General features: G+C 38.2%; 3 pseudogenes; all 3 read left to right on the plus strand.

The window, feature by feature from the left end:
* Positions 1–1,952: 1,952 nt before the first annotated feature.
* LOC147508228 (beta-ureidopropionase pseudogene) lies at positions 1,953–2,996 on the plus strand (annotated as a pseudogene).
* A 9,673-nt stretch (positions 2,997–12,669) lies between these two features.
* Positions 12,670–13,744, plus strand: LOC147508229 (glutathione S-transferase U18-like; annotated as a pseudogene).
* A 342-nt stretch (positions 13,745–14,086) lies between these two features.
* LOC147508230 (uncharacterized) lies at positions 14,087–15,581 on the plus strand (annotated as a pseudogene).
* Positions 15,582–26,028: the final 10,447 nt, after the last annotated feature.

Consider the following 26,028-nt stretch of genomic DNA (forward strand, 5'->3'; position numbering starts at 1 on the left):
CGAACGGAATCGGCATGAAGAATCGACGAGAGTTCACCGAACTCGAAAGAGTTTTGAACTCGGTTCAAAACTTCGAAAAGAGTTCAAAATCGATAGAGTTCACGAGTTCAAAACTCTGACGAGAATCGGCATGAAGAATCGGCCGAGTTCACTCGAATATGCTACTTCGAAACGAACTCGGCGAACGAGTTCAAAACTCTGAAAGAGTTCAAAACTCGATAGAGTTCACGAACTCGGCGAGTTCAAAACTCGACGAGAATATGGCATGAAGAATACGGACGAGTTCACCGAACTCGAAGAGTTTTGAACTCGGCGAGATCACGACGAGTTCAAAACTTCGGCGAAGTTCACCGAATATGCTACTTCAACGAACTCGGCGAGTTCAAAACTCGAAAAGAGTTCAAAACTCGATAGAGTTCACGAACTCGGCGAGTTCAAAACTCTGACGAGAATCACGGCATGAAGAATCGACGAGTTCACGAACTCTCGAAAGAGTTTTGAACTCGGCCGAGTTCAAAATCTGACTGACAGAGTTCAAAAACTTCAAAACTTCGGCGAGTTTCACGAATATGCTACTTCAACGAACTCGACAGAGTTCAAAACTCTCTGAAAAGAGTTCAAAACTCGATAGAGTTCACGAGTTCAAAAACTGACGACGGCGCATGAAGAATCTGCGAGTTCAAAACTCGGCATGAAGAATACGGCATGAAAGAATACGACGAGAGTTCACCGAACAAAACTCGGCGAATCACGGCATGAAGAATCGACGAGTTCACCGAACTCTCGGAGAATCTGACGAGTTCACGAACTCTCGGCGAGTTCAAAACTTCGACGAGAATCACGGCATGAAGAATACGATAGAGTTCACCGAACTCGGCCGAGAATACGACGAGTTCAAAACTTTGGCGAGTTCACCGAACTCGGCGAGTTACGAATTCAAAACTCGGCGAGTTCAAAACTCTGAAAAAGTTCACGGCATGAAGAGTTCACGAACGAGTTCAAAACGAAATCGGCATGAAGAATCTGAGTTCACGAAGTCCACGAGTCCAAATTGTCGCGGAGATCTTTAAAGCGAGGGTATTAATCATAACTATAATCATAGCAACCTAAATTAAATCAAAATTCAAGGTTTTATGGTATAATGACAATCCAAGTGTCAATTAAAGCATTATTAATAGGCAAGCACCATAACCAAATGTGGACTATAGTTGAAGTGCCAAATGATACCTCGAGGAGAAGAAGAAACCAAGTGAAGAAACCTAATTGCCAAATGATGAGAAGAAGAAGCCGAGAGAGCCGGGTAGAGAGAGAGAAATTGAATTTCGTTTTTTTTGTTGTTAGATCGGTTTGAACTCTTTGGTGAAGATCGTTTTTTTAAGAGAAGATTTTTTTTTTTTTTTTTTAAAGAAGATGATGAAATATCGAAATATCGGTAAATATCGAGTAAATTGGGTGAATTAGATCTCGAAGATCTAGAGGGCTCGATCGGACGGCTCAAATGAAGAGTGAGATAAGGGTGGCACTCTAAGAGTGGCACCCTAGACAAACCGTGATATATATATATATATATATATATATATATATATATATATATATATATATATATATATATATATTTATTTCTTCTATGTGATTGTTATCCAAACGATTGCTATTGTTAGGTACATAGAGGAATACTCATGAGAATGTAAAAGAATAAATAGCAAATGTTACGTTCATGTTGAAAGTATATCTTACTATATTAGGAAAATATGGGATCCGGGTATGTGTTTTTGCATCGTAATCGAATATTGCTCATTGTGTTCATACAATTCGAGGATAGCAATTTTATAATTTCAATTTCCTCTGTCCAAATTGAGTATACTATTCTTGATTTGTTTGGGTGGAGAGTGGGGACCGGGAATACACACTCTAATCTTTAGTTAATTATTTTGCAAGAATGAATTATTTTGATGGAATTGAGATGCATGCTCACGGGACTAAACGGTGGAAAACCACTTGAATCATCCGGTCTCCCGATTTTGCAATTGATCTATCTTCAAAATATTACTTCGACATGCAGGTAAAATATGATCCCATAATCCTTTCATGAGTTGTATAAACTAGCTCTTCCAAAAAGCTAGCTAAGGTACTGATAGATTTGTGTCGTCGTATATGTCAAGGTAAATGGTAAGATATGCATGATCAGGTTATTGGAAACATTGTTGTAGTTCCTAAATTCACGCACATACACATGTGTAACTTTTACCGTGGGTTTTGTCGTAATATAGTGACTTCTCTTGATTTTTGTAGGCTTTCTGTTTCTATGCTGAAAAAGAAGTTTTATGAGAGCCTCGAATGGTTCGAGTAGGTCTCATTCAGAACTCTATTGCTCTTCCCACCACTACATCCTTTTCAGACCAGAATAGAGTCATCTTCGAGAAAGTGAAACCTCTTATAGATGCTGCAAGCACTTCAAGAGTCAATGTATTATGCTTACAAGTGAGTCACTAACGAAGACAAACTATGTACATGAATAATTTTACATAATTGCGACATCCACAAATATCATACATAGATGTATTTCCATCTAATATTAATATTTCAAAATGTGTTTATATTTTGATCCCAAGAGGCATGGACAATGTTGTTTGCATTTTGTACCAAAGAGAACAGATTTTGTGAGTTTGTTGAGCCAGTCGATGGGGAATTGATCCAATTTCTTTAAGACCTGGCACGAAAATATAATATGGTCATAGTGAGTACTGATGTTATTTGAAATTTTTCTGAATGGTATGTGCAATAGAATCACATACCATGTGTTTGATACTGCATATGGAAATATAGTTGTTAACGTATGATATGGAAGACACCATCCTTTGAACTGGTTAGCCTTCGGTTTGAATGGTGCTGAGATTGTCATCAACCCTTTTACTACTGTTGGTGAACTCAGTGAACCAATGTGGCCCATTGAGATTATCTTTTGCCCTTTTTACATTATGTTGCAGTTGCCATAATTGGATTAGTTCTTTTTTCTTTGCTGGTAAATTAATCATATATAATTTCATCTCTAACACATTCAATTGTTTACAGAAACTAAAAAAGGAGTTATGCAAGCTATCATCCATTGCATCGTCAAAGATTTTAAAAGAGTCCAATACTAGCATAAAATAAACTTTTGTTGCGAGAGTATAACAACCCCAATTTTTAAACAACATAAATTAAATTATTTGATTGAAAATAACTATTATATTATGAAGTCTAGCTTATTCTAGAATTTGTTTAGTTATTGTTGATTTAAAAAAAAAAAGTTCGTGTTTTTACTTGAATTGTTTGTTAGAACTTATGTGGGTATTTTATAATCATTTTGGGCTTGAAAATATTGTTAAAATGTACCCATTCATATAGGTATGGACCTTGGGTGTTTTTAGACCCATTGGAGGCCCATAGGTTAACTTAAACAGACTTAAAACATGGAATAAAGAAGAGCTGCGAATTTTCTCTGTAAAAATATGATTATTCAAAATCAAAACCCTAGCCTCCAATAAAAAGAAGGGGAAGAGGAAGAAAAGAGAAAAAGGGAATGCAAAGTATTGGGCTCACCGCACTATTGATATTCATAGTTGTTTACATCTTGTAGACTTAATAAGGTGAGTTATATTTATTTCTTTTATTGTTTCCATAGAAATAGGATATGTTGTTTGTTATGTGTGATCATATGGATTGTATATTGGGAGGATAAAGCCATTAATAAATTGTATAGAGTTTTGTGAAGAAGATGAACAGTTAACAGTAAACACCATTCTAGAAAAGTTGTCTGCGCAGTCTTTTAATTCTGTTCAGATGGAGATCTTTCCGCAATCGGATGTCTCTCAAATTTAATCCATAGTTTCCTGACACATTTTAGTCTGACATATTAAAATTTTAGACAGATCCAACGGTTGGATTTCTGTCGAGGCGCGCATAAGCGTGACACGTCGTAGTGTTTCTACACCAGAAAAACTGCAGTGTGCAGTCTTTTGTTTCTGCTTAGATGGTGTCGTTCCCATACACGGATTTGTATGAAATTTAATCCATAGTTTCCTGACACATTGTAGTCTGACATATTAAAATTTTAGATAGATCCAACGGTTGGATTTCTGTCGAGGTGCGCATAAGCGTGACAGGTCCTAGTGTTTCTACACCAGAAAAACTGCAGTGTGCAGTCTTTTGTTTCTTCTTAGATGGTGACCTTTCCGTACTCGGATTTGTATGAAATTTAATCTATAGTTTCCTGACACATTTTAGCCTTCCATATGAGATTTTTAGATTTATCCAATGGCTTGATATCTGTCGAGGCTTCCATTAGTGGGACTAGTCGTAGTAGAAACTACACCAGAAAACTGATGGGTGCAGTCCTTTGTTTCTGTTTAGATGGAGGTCAACCTATTATCAGATTGACCTCAAATTTAATCCATAGATTCTTGATATCCAGTTAAATGACATATACAAATTTTAGGCAGATCTAATGGTGGGTTGTCTGTCAAGGCACGGATTAACAAGGTTGTTAGAATTAGCTAAAGTTTAAAATAGATATAGTTGGGTGGTTACATGATGGCATTAGATGGTCGATGGTTATTATACTTTTCGATATATTCTTACTATATCATTGAAAATATTGGTGTGGAATGAAAATATATCTATATGTTTTATTTTATCGTGATTATTAAAATATTTGGAGAATTGGTTAAGAGCTACGTAAGGCTTGATTCTAATCTTAAAAGATTGGATATCGAAAAATGACCTTATATGTCTTGTGAGTCACTATATATATATATATATATATATATATATATATATATATATATATATATATATATATATATATATATATATATTAGTTTGTGTGATAACTATGTGATTGTGTTAGAAAGTACTGTTGTTTTGATACTACATAAATATATATGTGTGAGATAGAAGTTGTATATGAATATAGACTTTAGTATATGTAGATCTGTTTTGGACATTAGTGTGTGTGGACTTGAATTTGGGTTAATGAACTATTTGTTTACAATATTGTATATATGAGTGTGGTTATGTAAATTGTATTTGTTTGATTATAAGTCTGTTTACATTCAATGATGCTTAAGTGCTTGATTTGCCTTGACACGAAAATGACTCTCTACATGTGTGGTCTGTTTTGACATGAGTAATGCTAGTATAATTATAAGTGATAATAATGTTTTAATGTGTCGCCCACATCTTTAGAACTCGCCATGTCTCAGGATTTGGTAATGAGATATTATGACTTGTGATGTCATGTGATAGATGGGTATTCATTGATTGTGTCATGAATGACCCAATAGTTTGGACTGCCCTAGAGAGGAACTAAGGTATTCGCCTTGCGGGTTGGTCGTATTCCTTGAAATACGGGAATGTAGGGTTTGGGTATTCCTTGAATGTGGCGGGAATGACTCAGGGCATTCATTGAATGTGCCATGAATGGCCCGTTAGTGTTATGATGGGTATTCCTTGAATGTGGCGGGAATGACCCAAGGTATTCATTGAATGTGCCATGAATGACCTGATATTTTGTTATGCCCAAAGGAGGCTTTGTGATTATGTGTATGGAAAGCCCAGAGATGGTTGTGATTCACAAGTTACGAGTTTACAAGATGAAAATATGTTTCCTGGAGGCGATATCCCGCTTGGGACATATGTCTTGTAGTGGTACTCGGTGTGAGTGAGGCGCATGGATATGTGTGATTTGGCAAATGTGTGTAGTGCAAATCGTGGAATAGGATCTAAAAGGTCAATGTGTGTCTTTGAAAAAATGAGTCAACAAGATAATTAATAAGCAAAGTAAAAATATTGATTTTTCGTGTGATGGAGTTATTGCATATGATGTATATGTTTTCTTATGAGAAATATATACGTGGTTTGTATGAGTTGATACCCACACGGGATGAATGTACTCCTTGGGTGTGATATTTTCCCCGTTCTCATAAGTAGACGAGTGGTTTTTAAGTAAAAATATATGAAGTGTGTGATATTATGGATGTGAAGTGGTGACTGTGAATAATATTAGTAAATGATTGTGATTTCTATGTGATTGCAAAATGACTATAACGTGATATATTATTTCGAAAATATTAATGAATTGTGATAGTCTGAGATCTATGGTTATGCACGTAGAAACTTTATGATGTAATGATGTCATATGAATGACTACCCTTGATATAGGTATTATGATAAGTGGTATTCCTCGAATATGCAGGACGAACTAGGTTATATCAATTAGACTTAAATGTCTTAAATGAGATTTGGTTATGAATGAAATTTGACTGGTTGAGATAAAGCATTTTATTGTGATGTCAAACTCTGTTTTGCAGGAGGGTAGGATCGATTAATCTTTTCTGTAGGGACGTAAATATCCTACCATAAGACGACGTGTTGGCTTAAAGGTAAGGTATACCAAACTCATATTTAATTAGGTTATCATATGTGCATTTAATAAGTGGAATGTAAATGGTATTTATGTTGTGAGTTATTTTGGAAAGTGGGAATGATGAGTACTGTTATATGAGATTCTTGGAATTTGTATATTGGGGTGAAATCTTACTTGGGAAGAAACTACACCGTTTTGGAAAACGGAACTATATTGTCTTCCAAGTTGAAATGGTTGGTAATGTTATATTTATTAATTTGAAAGACTTTTATATATATTTTGTTGTTAGTCTACTCATACCGCCAAATTCAATTTCTTCAACCCATGTTTGCTTTGTTTTTGCAACGTGGGTGTGTTCTTAGGGGAACATAGATGGTAGAGTCAACGATGGATAAGGACACGTGGTTTGGAGTTGCTCTTGAAATCTCCCGGTTTAAGATTTTCCGGGAAGGTATGATTTTGTTTTGAGACAGGATGTAATAGAGGTGGTTAGTTTCTTTGTAGTTTAATAATGTGATTTAAAGATTGTTCCTTTTAGGTTTCTTTTGATTTCAGTTTTGTATATATCGTGTTTGATAACAGGATTTTGGGTTTTGTTTCACCCCAGGTTTCCAGATAATTGAATATAAATGTTTTAAATATTGTCTGAAAATTTGGGGTGTGACAGAGAGCCTCCTCAATCACCTCCAACACTAAGAATGAGTACAAACTACAAAGTATACAATGTAGATAAAGTTCAAATGAGATGCGTCATTCAAGGGAAATTAAATTTTAAGAGGTGAAGGACAACAAGTTTGGCCTACAACTTTGTGGGAACCACTTCTGATATATGGTACAATATTTGTATGTAAGGTGCGTTTCTATTGAGTTGTTGTTCCCTACCTCAGTTAATTTCCCGACTTTTCCCTCTTGCGCTTTTGAGAGCAAATAGTATTGACAAGTATTGTTAAGATTTCTATTGTTGTGAATGTATTGTTAATACGTGCATTGCACGTGCATGATGCTAATATATATATATATATATAGAAGACCGAGGGTGGTTATTTCTTGATCATTAAAGGGGAGTTTTCTGAAAACTCCCCTTTAATGATCAAGAAATAACCACCCTCGGTCTTCGAAAAAAATTGTCCCTGGGGAGCGACAGCGAAGAAATATGTTCAGTCTTTAATGTGTGTCGGTGCCCACGTCTCCACTTCACCTGAGTGTGTATTACCCTTTTAAGTTTAGTTTTTCATTCCCACGTCTGGGTGTGTATTACCCTTTTTAAGTTTAGTTTTTCATTTTGATCAAGTCCACGGCTGACACAGACCAAATCCATCTTCACCCATTTCCTTATTAACATGTGATGACGAGGTTACTGACATACTTATGCTAGACTTTCACAGTGGTAATTTACCTATTTGTATTGTGAAAATGGTTTGAACTTTGAAGCTACCTGCCCCAGATTTAGTTCCTTGGTGTATTAATTGTACTCCTATAACAATTTTGCCAAATGTACGAAGATTTTCTAAGAACCGCCATGGCCAGAAATGTAAACTCATGCTACTTTTTAAAGAGCGCGCCAGAGAAACCCACAGTCCCACGAGGTTTTTATAAACTGCGACAGTTCTTGGAAAACAGTTACGTATGTTTCAACCTTGACACCATATAGGCCACACCAAATAAGAGCCTTTGGCATTAAAGTTGCTGATTTTTTTATGTTAGATGATTGATTGGTGAACCACTAAAGATAGTTTTTAATCAAATTTTTAAAAATTTGATATTGATATATAAATTGGTGTCTCCATTAAATATGCTCCTAGACACCAGATCCAAAACCAACCATCACTTTCTTTTTATTTATCTTTTTGGTTGTAGAACGAACCATCTTTTTAGTAAGATTTTCACATGATTAAGTGTAGTTTTTGTTTCATTGTTCAACACTTCAACATCCATTTGTGATATTTTCCAATGTTAAGTTGGTGTGTTAAAGTTCAATGTTTTGGTGATAGCTAGGAGTTTTTTATCTTGTAATTTTAAATGGATCAGTAGAAACTATAATACAGAGAGGCACATGAGGTTGCTCAGTAGGCTCTCCACAAACATTTTAGGGATCCTCTACCACTTGGTATGGTGGATTTGAATATTGTACCTGGTTTTAGTTAAGTAATTTATAATATATGTGTTTTACCGGAAAAATCCTAAAAAAAAACCCTAAAAAATAGACTCTCAGCAAAAATAGAACCCTAAAAAAAACCCTAGACGTCCTATCGAAGAAAGATAGACTCTCTTAGAGCATTATCAACGCACTGCTAAAAACCATTTCTAATGTAATAGATAGAACTTTTTTTTGGCAATTTCGTTCACCAACGCGCTGCCAAATACCCATTTTTATCTCAGCAATTGTCAAATTCTCGACCAAAATACTCAGAAATTTAGCAGCCACTCGCACGAGACAACTTTAGCCGTCTACATGTTGGACGGGTCAAGTTTTGCCGTCCAGAATTTTTTCATTTTTTTTAATTAAAAAATTAAAACTGTTTGATTTTGTATCGTGGGGCCCAAGATGTTGGACGGGTCAAGTTTTGTTGTCAAGAACTTTTTCAAATTTTTTTTAATAAAAAATTAAAATAAAAAATTAAAACGGCTAGATTTTTTTGGGCTGAATAGAAATTAAAAAATTTAGATGGGACAAGTTTTGATGTCCGAAATAGAAACCAACAATTTCGCAAAAATACGTTGGTATATGACACGTTTATAACAATTGTGACTGATGAAAAAAACTGATGTCACAATTTTTTTTAGGAGCGTAGTTGATGATGCTCTTAGAATAAAGGATATAATTTACAGTTTTCTAGCTTTAACCCCCCAATTTAGAATAAAGTTGAGTGTGTTCTTTTCATGAAAAAGACCTTAGTGCTCTTCTATGGATGCAATGACTAGTATTTTATATAAGGGTATTGAAGTTTTTTCATGGGTGCCCCCGGTGAAAAATATAGTCAATTTAGGGTTGATTTGGATCTGCTGTGGTTTTGGAGGTAAACCTATAGATAAATTTTTTGGGGGGATAAAACTAATTAGTTTAAATTATGGGGGGTAAAATTAGAAAACTGTATAATTTATTATATAGTTAGAGGATAAGAATTCTATGATATGTTCACATGGTCTCATTTAGTGTCACAGTCTTCAATGCATTCTTTGTTCACGGCGTCATTACGTACGATTATATAGATCAATAAAATTTACCAAAAGAAAAATATAGATCAATAAAACTATATCAATCTGCGGGTCAGTAAGTTTGCATCATATAAATGCTTAGTTGGTCTTATTTTAATGTCGACGGTCAAGTAATGCGAGTATGAAACGATTTTCTTCCAAGTGGATCCACAGAACTACTACACGTACAAAGCGATTAATTAATGTTCAACTTTTACCTATATATACTCTCCATTCCAGTTCTTCTCACTCCATCTTCAAACAACAAAACTATATCAACTTAAGCTGTGTTCGTGTACTTTTGCGTGTAATGGCAGCATTTTTTTTTTTTTTTTTTTTTTTTTTTGGTGCAATTCATACTCTTTATATATATATATCATCAAAGTACTAGAGGTACACAGTTTGACTGAATCATACAACTTGGCAACTCGGACTTCCCAGAAGTGGCGGTGGTAAGCCCAAGCTGCAGAGAATCTGTGATCCCCATTCAAAATTCTACTAATCCATCTAAAAGCGCAGAAAGTTAAAACTAGATAACAAGGAGGTAATGTTGGCTATTAAAGCCGGCCCATCCCCAACGGTATGAGTTGCCTTGTAAGGCTTGGATTACTTCAAAGATTGTCTCCTTCAAAAACAAAATGTTTCACTCGAGATGTTGTGTTGCCAAAACCGCAATCCACCGCTTCAAGCTTCGGCTCTGGCGCATCCAAGGCCCTAAACCTTCCGATACCTCTCCCACTATTCTTCCCTCACTATCTATCGCTATAGCTCGACTCCGGCTTCACCCGTCATGCACTTTTGTGATATGACACATCAAATCTAATGATTATACTCTCATTTGGAATAATTGGAAAAACTTTCTCAAAACATTTGTCTAATAGACTTGAAGATGGGTTAGAATTGAGATGTTCTTCTGCAAATGCTGAAGGCGCTTTGTCCGCCAGCCATTGTCTCGAAAGCATCCTTTCTCGTGGTTGGTTTTCGTTCTCAAACTTGCATTCATTCCTCGCCTTTCGGATCTGATTTAGCAAGAATGCAGAGTGTATACCTACCATACTCTTGTTCGTGTTGGAGCTGCAGCTCCGGGCTACAAAGGTATCCACTCTTTTCTCGTGAGTTTGGTCCGTAGCTTCTCAGATCCCTCATTCCTATATGTGAGCCGAACCACGGACTTCTAATCCGATCCACAACTAAAAAAACAGGTGTTCTGCAGACTCAATTTTCTTGTAGCAGAAAGGGCAGGAGAACTCTCCCTGCAACTTCCTCTCTGCCATCACATCTCCCATTGGCAGCATCTGCATATACATCTTCCAGAGAAACATTTGGATGTATGCAGGAATGGGAGTCTTCCAAATGTGCTTCAGAGTGAGGGGGTTGCAGGTTGAACTTTGGCCCAGTTCCTCGTCAGACTTAAGGAAACTATAAGTAGATTTGACAGTGAGGACTCCATGTTTGTCCTTATTCCATCTCATCTTATCAGCTGGAGCATTTTCAGGTCTCACCTTGATCTCTAAGATGGACTGGCTTTGATCTTAGCCTCATCCCACCCACTCTTATCTGGCAAGAACAGATCTGACACCATCAGGTTCTGTAGTAGTGGATCAATCACCCCCAGCTCTGTCAAGGTCATTGGTTGCTCATTGCATTTGATCCAAGGATCTTGAAGAACAGAGGTAGTATCCCCAAGATTAATGCCCCGGATCGGCCCTTACTAATGGCATTAAAGGTTTTATGAATACCTTTCCGGAAGAAAGAGGCCTTATCACGGTGGTTTCTTCACATCACCTATCCAAGGTTTCCTATATATTCAGAAAGAGTTCTAGTCCAAAGTGATGGACATCGATTTCAGACTTTCCATGGTAGCTTAGCTAACATGGCCAAATTCATATCTCTAGTCTTTCTCAACCCCAGCCCTCCAGCTTGTTTGGGTTGACAGATGTGATCCCACCCTTTGGTATGGATCCCTTTCTTTTTTTCTGATCCAGACCACCAGAAATCCCTACAGGCCATGTCAATCTTATTGCATGTAGAGACAGGAAGCAAATAGGTTGACATAGCATATAGAGGGGTGGCCTGGATTACAGCTTGGATCATAGTGGTTCTCCCAGCCTGGGATAGCACCTTAGCTTTCCAGCCCTTAATCTTTTGATGTATCTTATCCACTAAGTAGTCAAAGTCCTCGGACTTCTTCCTAGATAGCATGATAGGGACCCCAAGATATTTTTCCTTAGGAGCAAAGTTCCTAATCCTCCAGAACCTCTTTAGCTTGAGCTTTTGTCTGTAATTGACATTCCTACTGAAGAAGATACTGGATTTTTCATAATTGATCTTTTGACCAGAGGCCTCACAGTAATCATCCAGTACCTTTTTCAGTTGCCCACTTTCCCCCACATTAGCTTTGGTAAAGAGAATGAGATCATCAGCATAAAGCAAGTGGGTTAGAGCAGGGGAATTCCTTTTAATCTTAATACCATGGATCTGACCCTCTTGCTCAGCTCTAGCTACCATCCTTGACAAGGCTTCTGAGACCAAGATGAACAGGTAGGGGGATATGGGATCCCCTTGTCTGATCCCTCTTTCAGGGACGAACTTGTCCAGAGGGGATCCATTCAACATAACTTGAAAGGAGACAGTAGAGACACATTGGTGAATCATCTGTCTCCACTTGGCATTGAATCCAAGTTTCTCAAAGATGCTGTCCAGAAAAGGCCATTCCACCCTGTCATAAGCTTTTGCCATGTCCAACTTGAGGGCTATCCATCCCTCCTTCTTGCTTTTCATGTTCTTCATATTGTGGAAGACTTCACATGCCAAGCCCACATTGTCTCCTATGCTCCTACCCTTAATAAAGGCCCCTTGGAAAGGGGAAATAATCTTATTTATAAGGGCTTTTAGTCTATTGGCCAAGAGCTTGGATATAATCTTATATCCAAAGTTGCATAAGCTGATGGGCCTGAACTTAGAAGCATGGTCAGGGTTATCCACCTTAGGGATCAAAGCTAAGTGAGTCGATCAAAGCTAAGTGAGTCAAGATTTCTTTCACCAAGGGATCCCGACCCTCGAGCTTAATGAGGTGTAATGGCAAAGGTGATGTGAAGCTTTTGGGTGCGTGGGCAAGTCCATTTGCCATGCGCCAAGAATTGCTCTAAATCTTAAAATGTGGACTACAAGTACCTTGAGCAGAACTTAGGAGGTAAAGACGAACTTCTGCTTAAAAGTAACCCGGTGCATAAGAAGGTTCCGGTTATGATTCATAAAGATAAACCCATCTGTGAATCCCTCGTCATTGTTCAATACATCGACGAGGCCTTCACCTCGGGTCCTTCAATTCTTCCATCTGATTCGTATGATCGAGCAATTGCTCGGTTCTGGGCTGCTTACATAGATGACAAGGTAATCATGATTGTTCTTCTTTTGCAGTTGGTACTTTCCTTACATATACCATCATTTCAATATCATAATGTTTATGTGTGGTGTGCATGATTATTGCAATGCAGTGGTGCGCCTCATTGTTCTCAATTGCAAGAGCAAAAACCGATGAAGAGAAGGCGACAGCCGTTGGAGGAGTGACTACAGGGTTGGGACTACTAGAACAGGCATTTAAAAAGCTTAGCAAAGGGAAGGGGTTCTTTGGTGGAGAGACAATTGGATACATTGATATAGCACTTGGTTCTTATTTGGGGTGGCTCAGGGCTGCTGAGACGCTAGCTGGGTCCAAATATATTGATGAGACAACAACACCCAATCTAACTGTTTAATGAGAGGTTTTGCTCGATCTTTCGTCCGAGGACTTGATGCCTGAAAGTGAGAAGCTCTTGGATTTTGCTAAGATGCTTTTATCCGGCAAATTTGATCCTCCCAAATAATTTTGTTAGGGAAACAGTCAAACAGAGAAGTGTTTGATTGCAATAGTGTTCACATTTATGTGTATTTTGAAATAAATTCAGAGAGATTGTTTAACTGCTCATCCTTTCGTCAAATCGTTGCAACAAGAGACCCATTGACCAATAAAGGTGGGCTAAATGCCCACTGATCTGATCTTTGTGCCAGTGACACGCATGAATTATGAAAAGGGTGATGATATTAGCACCCCCACTATTACTGACTAGACCCATTTTATTACTAAACCCACTACTTAAAATCTGCACCCACTTTTATCAAGAAACCCACCCGAGAGTAATTCTTCTCACGCTCCCAAAAACCCGAGACTTCTCTCTCTCACTCAATTGTTTTACCCGCCCTTCCTAGAGAACTGTTGTTATGAACTACCAGTCTAATCATAACTCTAACTTGGAGGCATAATGCACATTAAGGTAAATGCATCAATAGCATAAGAATTGTTAGGATTTAAGAAGTTAGAATAAGCCTATGCTTATGCACTTAAGCATGTGCCAAGCTTATGTCCGTTGAGTTGTCTGTTGAGTTTGTTTAGTTATTGACTGAGTCTAGGTAGTTGCTATTGTTATGGTCATGCACTGAGGAGTGGCTTAGTAGTTCCTGATTTAGTGGCATTAGCTTTACTTCACTAGCTTGTATTTATAGCTGATACTCTCTCATTCAATAACAGAGTGTTTACACCATTGCTATTATTATTAAGCTCTCACATCTCGACAGGTTATCAGTGGTATCAGAGCCATTTTTTCTTCCTATTAGAGCCGAAGCTCTTCTTTGTTAGATTGGTGCAGTAGGAGTGTCAATAGAGCAGCAGCTCTTCTCTACCACCAGCTTGTCAAATGGCCGCAGAGAACAATTTTTTGCAACCGTCGATACCTCGTTTCAATGGTCACTATGATCATTGGAGCATGTTAATGGAAAACTTCTTGAGATCAAAGGAGTTTTGGGGTACTGTTGAAAAAGGTTTTACATAACCTGCTACAGAAGAGGCACTTAGAGCATTGACAAATGCACAAAGAGCCGAGTTAAAGGAGCAAAGGATAAAGGATTTGAAAACGAAAAATTACCTGTTCCAGGCAATTGATCAATCGCTTTTGGAGACGATTCTCATGAAGGATACCTCTAAGCAAATCTGGGATTCGATGAAGAAGAAGTATCAAGGCACGGCTAAGGTTAAACGTGCACGACTCCAAGCATTTAGAGCAGAATTTGAGACTCTTCGTATGCAAACGGGAGAGTCGGTTTCAGATTATTTCTCAAGAACAATGACAATTGCAAACAAGATGCGCATCCATGGCGACAAGATGGAGGATATTACGATCATTGAGAAAATTCTGTGATCAATGACTTCGAAATTCGACTATGTTGTCTGCTCAATTAAGGAATCAAATGACCTTGATGAAATTTCAATTGACGAAGCTAATGAGCTCGATGTTGATTTCACGAAAGCAACGAATAAATCAGCATCACCATGTTCGTGGAGCAAGCTTTGCAAGTTTCGACTTATGCTCAGCCTGCAAAACACATAGAACAAGGTCGTGGTCGAGCCACATACTACCGAGGTAGAGGAAGAGGCGGAAACAGAGGCAGAGGAAGAGGACGCATTCATCATAATGGAGGCAGTCATGAAAACCAGCCCTTTGACATATCAAAGGTACAATGTTACAAATGCAACAGGTATGGCCATTACCAATCTGATTGTCGAACACAGTCATATATAGAAAAGGGTGAACAATCTAATTTTATAGAGAGGGAAGACGAGGTTTCACTTCTAATGGTGTGCCATAAGGAGGAAGCTACTCATCAAAATATGTGGTACCTGGATACTGGTTCTAGCAATCATATGTGTGGGGATAAATCTGTATTTTCTGCCCTAGATGAATCCTTCCGTACTTGTGTAAAATTTGGAGACCACTCCACAATTTCTGTCATGGGAAAAGGCGATGTAACAATCTGTGACAGAAATGACATTCTTCAAACTATTTCTAGTGTCTTTTATGTGCCAGACTTGAAGACAAATTTGTTGAGTGTAGGCCAACTTCAGGAGAAGGGATATGAAATTAGTATCAAAGACGGGATGTGTTGAATTCAGGATTCAAAGAAAGGCTTGTTTTGCATAAAGTGCACATGATGACTCAAACCGCATGTTTCCATTATGTATTAAAACTGAAGCTCTTCCTTGTTTTTCAACTACTGTCAAAGACTTATCTTGGCTGTGACATCTTCGTTATGGGCACTTGAACTTTCATGGTCTACGCACTCTCCATCAGAAATATATGGTGATTGGTCTTCCACAAATTGATCACCCTCAGCAAGTTTGTGAAGGATGTGTCATTGGAAAGCAACATCGTGATGTCTTTCCGAAAGGTACTTTATTACGTTCATTGGAGTTGATTCATGGCGGGCAAAGCAAGTCTTGGAGTTGATTCATTCAGATATCTGTGGGCCTATCAATCCATGCTCCAATGGTAACAAGAGGTACTTTATTACGTTCATTGATGATTATAGCCGCAAAACATAGGTCTACTACTTGTATGAAAAATCAAAAGCATTCTCTGTATTCCAAAACTTCAAGGCCCCTGTTGAGAAAGAAGTTGGAAAAGCAATTTGCACTCTTCGATCAGACCGTGGTGGTGAATATAATTCACATGAATTTATGAATTTTTGTGAGCAAAATGGCATTAGAAGGCAACTCATCAAGCGTCCCTACACGCCACAACAAAATGGCGAGTAGCTAAAGCGAAGAATCGCACCATCTTAAATATGGTGCGGAGTATGTTAAAATTCAGCAATCTGCCTAAGAGTTTCGCCCGAGGCAGTCACTTGGAGTATTCATTTGTTGAATCGAGTCCTACAAAAGTGGTGCGTGATATCACTCCCCGAAGAAGCTTGGGGTGGACGAAACCAAGTATCGATCACTTACGCATTTTTGGGTGCATTGCATATGCACATATTCCGGATGAAAAGAGAAAGAAGCTTTGACGATAAGGGGATAAGTGTATCTTTCTTGGGATCAGCCAACATTCTAAAGCATACAAGCTATATAATCCTATCAGTAAGAAAATCCTTATAAGCCGTGACGTAGTGTTTGATGAAGAAAGGACGTGGACGTGGACTGTTACTAATGAATTGAAGGGTAGTACATTCCACTTAGTTTTGAGGGTGTAACAACTGTTGACAACCATCCTCAACCTAATGTTGCTGATCCAGCCTCCCCAAGTCCTATGCGAGCTCTTGTACAAACTCCACAATCACCACATTCAACTTCTACACTTTTACAAAGTCCTTCCACTCAAGAAACAGAGCCTGCAACTCCAGCAACTTCACGTCCTATCCGCACTAGGAGTGATCCGATATGGATGGCAGATTATGAAGTCAGCAGATTGGCTTCCTCTGTTGATGATCCACTTGTTTATTTTGCTTTATATGCCGATTGTGATCCAGTTGAATTTAAAGATGCGGTGCAAGACTTAAAATGGCAAGAAGCTATGAATGAAGAGATCAAGGCTATAGAGAAAAATAACACTTGGGAGTTGATTTAACTTCCTTATGGCTACAAATCAATCAGTGTTAAGTGGGTGTACAAAACCAAGTTAAATGCCAAGGCCGAAGTGGACAAGTACAAAGCACGGTTAGTCGCCAAAGGGTACAAGCAACAACAAGGTATTGATTTTGAAGAAGTCTTTGCACCAGTTGCTAGGCAAGACACGATAAGGATGATCATTGCATTGGCTACACAAAATTCATGGACCATTTTTTAGTTGGACATCAAGTCAGCGTTCCTACATGGGGATCTACAAGAAACTGTCTATGTCGATCAACCTCCTGGTTATGTGCTACAGGGGAGTCAGAAGAGGGTGTACCGACTGCGAAAAGCCTTATATAGACTAAAGCAAGCATCGAGAGCTTGGTATAGTCGTATAGAAGCTTACTTCATTAAAGCAGGTTTCCAAAAGTGTCCATATGAGCCAACACTTTTTATCAAATCTGGAGCAGCTGGGAGTTTTCTTCTTGTGTGTCTATATGTCAACGACTTAATCTACATTGGGAATAACCCTTCTATGTTTGAAGATTTTAAACGGTCAATGATGGCAGAGTTTGAGGTGTCAGATCTCGGGAAAATGCATTTTTTCCTTGGCATTGAAGTGGTACAATCCAATGCAGGTAACTTCATATTTCAGCGGAAGTATGTGCATGAGATTTTATAGAGATTTCAGATGAGTGATTGCAATTCTGTCACCACACCAACTGAAGTTGGAGTCAAGCTACTAAAGGATCCTGAAGGGAAGAAGGTTGACAGCACGTTATATAAACAAATTGTGGGTAGTCTCATGTACTTGACAACAACTAGGCCCGACATAATGCATGATGTTAGTCTCATCAGTAGATACATGGAAACCCCAAAGGAAATACACCTCCTTGCTGTTAAGTGAATCCTTCGCTATTTAAAAGGTACTACTAACTTGGGATTGTTGTACAAGAAGGATGCATCATCTGAATTGGTTGGGTTCACGGACAGTGATTACGCGGTGATCCCGATGATAGGAAAAGCACGCCGGGTTCTATTTTTTGCTTGGGTTCAGCGCCATCTCATGGTCTTCAAGAAGCAAGACATTGTCACCCTCGCCTACTACGGAAGGCCGGAATATGTGTCCGCTGCCTCTTGTGCTTGTCAAGCTATTTGGTTCAGGGAACATCCTCACCTGAACTATATTATCCTCTTGATGGTCCCATGACAATTTTCTGTAACAATAGCTCCACAATTAAGCTGTCAAAGAATCCAATTTTACATGGGCACAATAAACACATTGAAGTGAGATTCCATTTCTTGCAACATCATGTCCAAGCACAAACAATTGGTCTAAAGTATTGCAGGAGTGAAGATCAAGTTGCAGACATTTTGACTAAGCCCCTCAAACTTGCTCAATTTATAAAGTTGCGTCAATTACTTGGTGTTTGCTCGATGGCGAATCCAGTTTGAGGGAGGGAAGCTAGTGTAGGTCACTTGTTGCCTTTATAAACTGAAAGTTTCTGCATCACTTCAGTTTAAGGGAGGGAATGTTAGGATTTAAGAAGTTAGAATAAGCCTATGCTTATGCACTTAAGCATGTGCCAAGCTTATGTCCGTTGAGTTGTCTGTTGAGTTTGTTTAGTTATTGACTGAGTCTAGGTAGTTTCTATTGTTATGGTCATGCATTGAGGAGTGGCTTAGTAGTTCCTGATTTAGTGGCATTAGCTTTACTTCACTAGCTTGTATTTATAGCTGATACTCTCTCATTCAATAACAGAGTGTTTACACCATTGCTATTATTATTAAGCTCTCACATCTCGACAGGTTATCAAGAATATCCCTCGAGTGATCTCAACCTCCTTTTGATGTAGGCTCAAGTCCATAAAACACAAAGGACGAGATTCTCCTCACAGTATTACTATCAATGATTAACAATGGACCCAAAACTTCTACAACAACAGCGGTGAAAAAGCTAGTCATTGGCACTGATGGCTGGTATCTTTTCGTTGGTGAAGTCAGAATACAAAAAACTTTACCAGATGAGTGAGTTCATGAATCACTTTTAAGGTAAAAAAACAAAAAAGATGAACTGGTGGAATGTATATCAATATGTGTAGAATTAAACAATCAATCAAAGAGACAAAACACAATAATTTATAGTGGTTCGGTGCCAATGCGGTAGCCTACGTCCACGGGAGAAGAAAGGTGTTTATTGTTTGATTGATTTAGGGTTGTGTTACAGAGAGTTATATATAGCACAATATGAGTGCACATTCGTATCTCTTGTTTCTAAAAAGAATGGAGACTTTCCTTTATAGAAAACACACGAATCTATCGAACCTCTATCACAACCGACTAGGGCGCGCCCGCGCCTTCATTATGTGCAACATAAGCGTGCCCTCGCCTTCATGCCTGTCTCTGACTTCTCCTCAAGTTGGTGCAAAGATATCCACCGAGCCCAACTTGGAGAGAATATCATGGAACTTGGAAGCTGGAAGTCCCTTGGTAAAATAATCGCAAGTCGTTGGTCACCGAACAAAGGAGGTAGTGACAATGTTAGATCAGACTTTTTCACGCACAAAATGACAGTCAACTTTAATATGTTTAGTTCTCTCATGAAACACCGGATTTGTAGCAATGTGCATAGCAACTTGATTATCACAATAAAGTGTAGTTGGCAGATGCAAACCAAAACACAAATCCTTCAGAAGAGCGCGAAGCCATATGATTTCACTGGTGGTGGAAGCCATAGCCCTGTACTCAGCTTCAGCACTAGAACGAGCCACTACATTCTGTTTCTTGCTCTTCCAAGTGACTAAGTTACCTCCCACAAAGATACAATAACCGGAAGTAGACTGCCAATCAACTGTACATCCTGCCCAATCAACATCTGTATAAGCAGTAATAGATGTATGCCCATTTTTCCGCATCCAAATACCTCTGCTTGGCGACCCTTTCAGATACTGCAGTATTCTAGAAACTGCATTCATATGTGGAGTCCTTGGAGCATGCATAAAACGACTAACCAAGCTTACTGCATAAGAAATATCTGGTCGAGCAATAGTTAAATATATCAGTTTACCAACTATCACGATCTTGACCAATGTCAGTAAGAAGATCACCGGTGTTGTCCAACTTAGCTCCACTGTCAGTTGGAGAATCAGATGGTTTTACCCCTAGCTTTCCTGCTTCACTCAAAAGATCCAACACATACTTTCTTTGATTAAGAAATATACCTCTTTTTGAATAAGCAATTTCGATCCCAAGAAAGTACTTCATAATACCCAGATCCTTGATGGCAAATTTCTTGTGCAGTAAATCCTTGAGCTTAGAGATTTCGATATGGTCATTACATGTGATAACTATGTCATCAACATAAATAAGAACAACAACCAAGCCTGACCTACTAGACTTAACAAATAAGGAAGGATTATCATCACTTCGCTTAAGGCCGGTCATAGCTAGAACAGAACTGAGCTTGGCATACCAAGCTCGTGGAGATTGTTTAAGTCCATTGATAGCCTTTTTTAACTTGCATACTAATCCAACCTTAGTCTCCTTCGGATGTCCAGGTGGGATGCTCATATACACTTCTTCTTTAAGATCGTCGTATAAGAATGCATTTTTAACATCCACCTGAAATAATTTCCAGTCTTGATTTACATCTAGAGATACAAGAACTCTAAACGTGTTCATCTTTGCAACTAGTGCAAAAGTCTCCTTGTAGTCCTGACCATATGTTTGGGTGAATCCTCTTGCAACAAGTCAAGCTTTAGGCCTCTCTAAGGAACCATCACTGTTGAACTTGTTTCTGAACACCCAACGACAATCAACTGTTTTCTTTCCATACGGTAGCATAACAATCTCCCAAGTTTTATTCTCGCCTAGAGCACGAAGTTCTTCTTGCATCGCCTTTCTCCATCTTTGGGCCGAGTTAGCTTCTCTAAAGTTCTTGGGTTCTTGCGCGTCATCGAATGTACTTAAGAAAGCATGATGAGATGAAGTGATATTGGCATACGTTATATACTCCTGTAGAGGATATGAAACGTCATGCAATGACTAAAAATTCTTGTGAGTCACTAGAGGATGCAATTCTCTATCATATTTATAGTAATCCTTAAGAGTTATTGGAGGTTGTCTCTCTCGTTCAGATTGTCGAGAAACTGGAGGAGCTGGAGGAGCACTAGAGCGCGCCCGCGTCTCAGTTTGCTCAGTAGGTGAGTGTGCCCGTGCCTCTGTTACTGGAAATTCGTCAGGAGCTAGAGCGCGTGCACCCCTTAGTTGCTCAGTCTGTGAACGTGCCCGTGCCCTTTCTTCAGTAGAACCTATAACTTCATGTGTTTCAATAACTTCAGCAGCAGGAACTATACCTTCACCAACCGCTGGGACAGGAACTATACCTTCACCAACTGCTGGGAGAGGTGCCAAATCTGCCATAACTGCTGAGAGAGGTGCCAAATCTGCCAAACACTCCCCCTGGGACCGATTCCCAAGCATAGCTGGATTTTGAAAGAAAGCTTCAGATTCAACAAATCGTACATCACGAGAGACAATCAGTTTTCTTGTTACCGGATTGTAACATATGTAGCCTTTCTGTATGGTTGAATAACCAACAAAAATACATCGAGTAGCCCGAGCATCGAATTTATCTCGATGAATAGCTTGCTGATGTACATAACAAACACACCCAAAAACTTGCAGATGAGAGAGATCCAGCAGCCTAGATTTGAGCACTTTCAATGGGGATTTAAAACCAATAACCCGACTGGGAAGACGATTAATCAAATAAGCAGCAGTTAAGACGCCATGAGACCAATATTGCTTAGGAACATTCATGCCCAACATAAGAGCACGAGTGGTCTCCAAAAGGTGTCTGTTTTTTCTTTCAGCTACGCCATTCTGCTGAGGTGTGCCAACACAGCTAGTTTGATGAGTTATCCCCTGGTTACGAAGGTACTCAAGTAACAGACCTTTGCAAAACTCAGTGTCATTATCTGATCTAAACATCTTGATTTTTCTACCAAACTAATTAGTAACCATATTATGAAAATCTTTGAAAACATTCACAACCTCATTCTTCAATTTTAACAAATATAACCATGTAGCATGAGATTTATCATCAATAAACAACACAAAATACTTATAGCCATTATAAGAATTAACGGGAGCAGGTCCCCATAAATCAAAGTGGAATAACTCAAACAAATTATTAGACATAGTATGCGAGTTTGGAAAAGGTAAACGAGTTTGTTTAGAAAATTGACAAACATCATCAGAGTTTATAGAAACATGCGGAAACAATTTGACAGGACATGACTAGATGGATGCCCAAGTCTTTTATGCAAAATGCAACTCTCAAGTAAACCACTAGCTTGACACGCCTTCTTATGCGACTTCAACAAATAGAGCCCATTGGAATAAATTCCTTCACCAATCGTCCTCTTCAACTTTCGATCCTGAAAGACGGCAGAATTAGGAGAAAAAATGACAACACAATTTAAGGAATTTGTAAGTTTGCCAACAGATAGAAGTTGGACAGGGAAGCAAGGAACAACTAGAGCGTGACTCTTGAGACTTTGATTAAAAAAATCAACTTGACCACTACCTAGAATGGGGATGGTGGATCCATTGGCTATGGAAATATTATGTTTTTCAGTTTTGGACACAAAATTATGGACAGAGGCAGGGCAATTAGCCATATGATCAGTAGCCCCCAAATCAATTATCCATGAGTTACTATTTTCTGGCATAGTAAAATAGGCATGTAAATTACCTAACACATGAGTTGAGACATGGACTTAGTGAGTTGTTGGAGAATTTGACTCAATTGATGACTAATATCTGAGTTGGACATTGATGTCTCGGCTACTGCGACATGATCTTTCTTGGACAGTTCCTTTTTAAGATGCGGATGTAATTCCCAACAACGGTCCTTGGTATGCCAGTTTTTTCCACAATGATCATAGTGAGACGGTTCCCTTTTTCCCTTACCTTTTTCGAATCCCTGTGACTTCTTTCAAAAATTGTTTTATGCAAGTAATACAGTAGATTCAGAGATTGAAGACTTCACCTCGGAGTTCATGGTTTTTTTGCTTGTTTCTTCTCTCCGAATAGTTGCACAAACAGCAGCAAGTGATGGAAGAGTGCTTTCCATTAGAATACTGCTTTCCAGATTTTCAGATTTTGGTTTAAGACTACGAAACACTGTGAAGATTTTATCCTCCTCAGCCCGTTTCAAAATAGTCTTAGCATTTGTGGTGTGTGGACGATATATGTTTAACTCATCCCATAATTTCTTCAAATTCCCAAGGTGTTCTGTAAAAAATTTCTCACCTTGTTGCAAAACACTTATTGCGAGTTGGAGTTCAAACACACGGGCAGAATTGTTCTGGTTTCCGTATAAATCTTCAATTGAATCCCACATCTCCTTTGCGCGGAATCGAGAAAGTAAAAATTCCAGCAATGGTTGACTCCATCGAATTGAGCAACCAGGATCGAACAAGCTGATCATTGGAAACCCAATTCTCATATTCGACTTTATTAATGGCAGGACACACCTTTGTACCATTAACAAATCCCAATTTCCTCTTGCCACCCAGAGATAGCGAAACAGCCCTAGACCAAGGTATATAGTTTGTTCCATTCAAAAGAATTGATGACAGCTTCCAACCGAGATTGAATCAGTCTTTGTTGTTACAGCAGACTTTGGGTTCACTACTACAGAATGACACTTATACCACTTTGTTTTTAAGTGTGGTATAAATATATTTACCATCGTTGTTATGCAACCGTGACAATAGGTGGTGTGGTATATAATAATAACAAAACGTGGTATATATGTTTTAACGGATATCATGGTTTTTAAAGAACCGTGGGTTTTGTATGCCCATTATATACCACGGTTGTCAACGAGAACCGTGGCATATAAACTATTGAAACCGTGGTTTATATTAGTGTATGTGTTATAATACCGTGGTATATAGTTATACTAAACACTACGGTTTATGCCAAACCATGGTATATATATATATATATATATATATATATATATATATATATATATATATATATATATATATATATATATATATATATTATTTAATAATAATGCTAGTAATGAGTCTTCCACTTAAAACCAAACCTGCATAACAAAATTTTACATTTTGCCTAACGATAATCATTTTACAACATTTCCATCTTCCCAACAAATTCCAAAATGTACAATAAACTATCAAACATTGCTAAAAAGATAATAATAATAAAAAAAAAAAAAACTTCCATTAATTTTTTGAGTGCACTAAGAAAACAAATTTCAAATTCCTTTTCATAAATTAAAAAGGTAAGACTCATAAATTAAACTGGAAGGGTCCGAACATAGCTAAAAATCATCCTCATTCGCCCCGGCTGAAACACCCCATTTTCCTGGATGAACTGAATAATATCGAGTCGAACATCGTCAAGTTCATCTTGTGTGTACGTCTCCTTCAGTTCTAAATTTGTCATCTGGATGAGTTAAAACACAACATGTGAGAGTTACTATATAAGAATAAAGGAGAGAGAATGTGCTATTATGAAGCATCTCCTGACCTTTAAATTCCTTATCGTCTTTGACACCCGAAGCATTTGCATGAATATGAGGGTTCTTTGAGGTTTCCTCATTCTTTTCAAAAGCGATTGCATGAGCAATCATCCGGTGCAACCATATATAGGTACATTCAGCGGCTTTGGTGCGATTGACTCTCTTATCCCTCCATTCTCTTCATAAAAGATCCGCCACGGCGACAATAAAAGGAAGTTTGAGTATATACAAATTTTAGTGTACATTGATGAGCACTTAACGGTTAGTCACTATGAATAAATACAAACCATCAAACTACCTCCTCAGCTCAAAATAATGCTTACAGAACAAAAGCATAAATTCTGTACAAGGTAAATCCCTCCTAGTTCATAATTGGGGTTTGGGCCCAAAAATTTGACCCTTTCCAATATTAAAGTAGACCTGAATTTCATTTTGTGAACCCAGAAACTCAAATTTGATCAATAAATGAAGCCAACTAGTAGACACTTCTTCTTATCCCTCTAACAACAAAAGCCATAAAGACACAACAACCATATGTAAACAGTAAACCCAATTATATGTCCTTGTCAAATCAAACTTTTCAAACCTATTTTTCATGATTGTATTCAAGGAAAGTACAAAAAAAATAGAAACATACAATCTAGCATCACAACAGTAGTTTCTATTTGATAATAACAAAATTGCTACTTACTTTACTTTCTTCCTATAAATGGTAAACTTCCAATCAACAATAAAGAATAAAACTTTACTAAGAAAAGTGATGAAGAAACAAAGAAGGCCAACCTGATTAACAAGTTGATGAGGTTGAACAAGAGAACCAGTAAGAGACCTGGGTCTAGAACTAGAACTTGTAGGCAAAGACTGTTTCTTTGAAGTTATTCCAGGATTTGGGTACCTTAAAGAAGAAGAACGGTCAAAAGGTGGAAGGGGTGTGTTAGCCTAATTTTCGGAACTGCATAACCGAATATTAGGGTAAAAAAGCTCAATCCAAATATTCAACCGTCGATAAAACCAAGGCGTGGAGCAGGTTTGACTCACACACGAGTCCAAACTAGAACTAAAATATAAAACACCCCTTAACATCAGCGTTAAAAAAAAAAATCGGTGAGAGTTTTTCCTGTATTTCTAACATCTCATAAATTTTACAACCTGTCCTAACCTGAAAATCAGCTAATATACTTCCATTTAATACATTCAACCTCAGTCGCAACCCAACTACTAAAGATATATTGATTCGTGGCACTGGCTACTTAACCATCTCGACAAATGCCAGTTAAATCAAGTAGCTACTGCGGCAGCCCCCGAAACCAATCTCATACCCCATATCGGTCTTTTACAAGTGAACGCTAATCCATGTCATAATTATGTAATACCCACACTTTTTACTTCCTGGATGCTCAGGTGTGCCCAATGCTAGAGTTAAGATGTCCTTACTTCCTTCAG

The sequence above is a fragment of the Coptis chinensis genome, chromosome 3 (genome assembly GCF_015680905.1).
Source record: "Coptis chinensis isolate HL-2020 chromosome 3, ASM1568090v1, whole genome shotgun sequence".
NCBI lineage: Eukaryota > Viridiplantae > Streptophyta > Magnoliopsida > Ranunculales > Ranunculaceae > Coptis > Coptis chinensis.